The sequence below is a fragment of the Poecilia formosa genome, unplaced genomic scaffold, assembly GCF_000485575.1.
Source record: "Poecilia formosa unplaced genomic scaffold, Poecilia_formosa-5.1.2 Scaffold920, whole genome shotgun sequence".
Taxonomy (NCBI): Eukaryota; Metazoa; Chordata; class Actinopteri; order Cyprinodontiformes; family Poeciliidae; genus Poecilia; species Poecilia formosa.
In genome coordinates, this window is record NW_006800859.1 from 47,505 (window position 1) to 51,116 (window position 3,612).

A 3,612-nucleotide genomic window follows, 5' to 3' on the forward strand; every position below is an offset into this window, starting at 1 on the left:
CTCCAGAGCATCATCCTCAGAGAGCTGCAGCACCAACAGAGGAAGCTGCAGGCAACAGAGTAGTATCTACAGCAGGGGAGCCCAAAGTGGGTCCTGGAGGCCCGGCATCCTGCATGTTTTTTTCTCTCCCTGCTGGGACTAACAACCTTTTCAGCTTGTCAATGTTCTTCTTAGCCCTTCTAACAAGCCATCATTTGATGCAGGTGTGTTAAACAAGGGAGAGAGCTAAAACATGCAGGATGCCGGACCTCCAGGACCCACTTTGGGCACCCCTGCTGTAGATACTACTCTGTTGCCTGCAGCTTCCTCTGTTGGTGCTGCAGCTCTCTGAGGATGATGCTCTGGAGACCTCTTGGACCTTGGTCAGTTAGGGCACAGGACAAACCTTTAAAGTTGAACATAAATAAAAATAAGAATACAAAATTTAGATGCTTTTACTTTTGGTATGATTATGCATTACTTAAAAACCTACTTTTAAATTTACCTCCTGATAACAGGTGGGAAACTCCTTTAGAGTGTCTTCATAGGATGACAGAGATTTCCAATGATGGTCCATCAACAAGGATCCACTTTTCCTCTTCCAGTCTCTTTACTATCATGATGTCATCGATTGCCCTTGTTTTTGTGTGAAGACTGACAGAGTCTGAAATGAATTTATGAAAAGGACAAATCAACTCAGCAAAAATTTAAATTTGTAAGTTGAGGTCAACACCTGGAGTATCTAGTCTCATTATCTGTCAGGTATGAAGACAGTATAAAACATATTAGTGTATGTTTACTTACCACTGTGTGATTGCTGCCATGGCAATGTCATGTCACCGGACAGAATCTCTTCCAAAGACAGAACTTCTGTGTCTGTATCAGTCTTCAAGTGACCAACATCTTCTAAAGCTAAGATGTGTTCTCCTTTCTGATCTTGCGATGGGCCTTGGCACAAGCTTTGTGTCCATCTGTGTCTGCACAAACATGCACAAACATCAACTGTGTCAAAGATGTTTATGCAGTATGTACCAGCAAGGTTATTCAATGCCTGGTCAATGTTCCTTACCTTACATTCATGGGGTTTTCATCCGTGGCTATGAAAAGGTCCTGAAATATAGCCTGTTCCTCCAATCTGAAAAACAAGCAATAAAATACACTTCATGAGGTGTTATAGTCCTAAAGTAGTGAACATCACTAACATATACAATTTTTTTTATATTTTGGTTTTGAGTCCAGGTACACGCAGAGAACGGAGTAAAGGCCTGAGAAATAACAGTAATCTTGCATGTTGATTTAATGATGATTAAAGGAGATAAATAAAGAATACATATATATGTAACACTTTGAATGTCTGAAATGTATAATTGAAATATGTTTTCTGTACTTTTGATTTGAATATATGTTTTGTACTTTTGATTTGAAGTAACCGAAAACAACTTGATTGTTGTATGTTGACTATTGATGATTAGAAATGGTAACAGTTGGAGTTATGAATCAAGATAAGGGAAAGAGAATCATATTGAAGGTCATAAGTTGATAAAATGACAAATTAATTATGTTTATAATAGATTACAGAAATGTTAGACTGAAGATTTGAGATTGTGAGAAACAAAGCAGACGGTGTTGCAATTAGGCTGGGCGGGGGTGCTGGAACAACTCAAAAAGGGAAGTGAGTTACGAGAAACGGCCTCAACAGCCAGATGGCCCGTAGAAAAGGGGAAGTACCGAAAGGAGTTGCTGCAATGAGTCATGAGAAAGAATGATGGTTTGGAAACGAACTTTCCACACACTCAGTGGAACGTTTCAAAAGTCACGTAGACTTTTCCAATACACAACTATGGGCAGAGAAGGTATAAAAACCAGCAGACACGGGGAGAAACTGTTCTTAGTCCGTGGCGCTGAAGGAGAGACAACGAGAGGACGCAGACGGAAGATCAGCAGAGGACCACACCCTAGGACCAAGGGAAGGTTGAGACTTCACGCCGCAAAGAAGGGACAAGACCCATCTGCCCCCAGCCCTGGTTCCTGATTCGACCGACCCCTCTGCCTCAACCCAACGATCCCTATTCTACTGCAGCAACTTGGAGAAAAGACAAAGGTCACTGAGTGATGAAGATTCTGTGCGTTTGAAGGACAACGGACAGTTCGGCTTTGCTTCTTTCTGAGAGAGGACTTTGCTCCACCAGAACAGAGACTCTGACCAAGGACATCTAAAGATTTCAGCTGCCAAGATCGATTGCCACCGGGTGTGAGTTGAACTGCCCCCCACTAGTTCCACTAGTTCCACTTAGTGGAACTAGTTCCACTAGTTCCACTAGTGGAACTAGTGGAACTAGTGTCACTAGTTCCACTTAGTGGAACTAGTGACACAGGCTAGGATTAGAAATGAGAATAGGTTATGATTGATTTTAATTTGAATATATTGTCTTATTACAAGTTTGTAATCTCTGAAAGCAAATCTGCTTGTCATTTACCCCTGCTAAAGCTTGCTTAATAAATTACATACTAAAAATACCAATAGAACTTGTGAACATTGAGATTAATTGAGTCATTTGATCATTGTGGTATCTCCTGATTTTAGTAAAATTAGCATACATGATTCTAGAGACGTGGTGGCTTCATACTTTCCTTTGGTGAGTGTTAAAATAATGACCCTGGGACTTAAATCTAAGTCACTAAATCTAATCTAGCCAGTAACAAGTGCACGTTATTTTTAGGAGAAAAGCTACCGTTAACAGGAGTGGTTGTTGAAGCTATGCAGCTGTGAGGCTACTCAGCTGATTGCTTCTCAACTGAAAAGGGTCGTAACTTCTGGAATTGAAGGTAGTTAGAGCTAGACGAGTTTTCTCCGCCGCCAGTTTAAAAAGAATATCTCCTACAAACCTATTCTAGGGTAAGACCCGGGTTTCAGGGATTTTCCGGACCTGTTAGAGAACTGGTCCGTAGTCAGTCGGAGGTGAGATAAGGGCGGGGCTGACTATTGCGTAATAACGAACAGTACAAATCGTGCTAAAGAGGTTGACATGTTGGATGCATGAATGTAAAGAAAACAAAACTTACGCTCTTCTTATCGGCCACCCTGACTTAAGGAGACGGCATGGTCAGCAGGTGACATGAATGCAGATGTGTCTGATCTATGGGTGAGACAGATGGCGGAATGGGAGGAGAGGCAGCTGGAGAGGTGCTTCTGGGTCTTTTCTTCTTTTGAAAAGACTGAGAGGATGGGACAACAGGAGGAGAAACAGGAACAAGATCAAGCAGTATCACAGTCTCTTCCTGGTTCTCTGGTATCATCATTGGATGCTCCTCAATAAGCATCCCAGGCTGCTCCTGACCTATGTACTCTGTCTGCTCAAAGATCAGGTTCTCAGCTCTTTACTTCTCTTCATCTGGCTTACAACAGCAGTGCGGTGGTGCACTGACGTGCTGACTGACGTGCACCTGCAGCGGTGCACTGACGTGAGGGGAATATGTAGGCTTTTATTTTGAAACTTTCATTAAGCTTAATTTGAAATGGCAACACTAATCCCATGTGTAACAGTGGTTTGGTTAAACCAGTTATCTAACACAAAAAAGAGCAAATACATGATGTAAAAAGTATCAAGGCTTTTATTTTGAAAATTTTCAATA

The 3,612-nt window shown here is 41.7% G+C and overlaps 1 long non-coding RNA gene across 2 annotated transcripts; it reads right to left on the minus strand.

Annotated features, from left to right (window-relative positions):
• Positions 1-206: 206 nt before the first annotated feature.
• LOC107835015 (uncharacterized) lies at positions 207-3,319 on the minus strand. 2 transcript variants are annotated; one of them, XR_001660844.1, is made up of 4 exons: positions 3,043-3,319; positions 784-956; positions 485-643; positions 207-385 (listed from the first exon to the last, which is right to left on the minus strand). It is a non-coding gene; the product is annotated as an uncharacterized LOC107835015 (long non-coding RNA). The 2 variants fall into 2 exon arrangements; XR_001660843.1 differs by having other exon boundaries at positions 473-643.
• Positions 3,320-3,612: the final 293 nt, after the last annotated feature.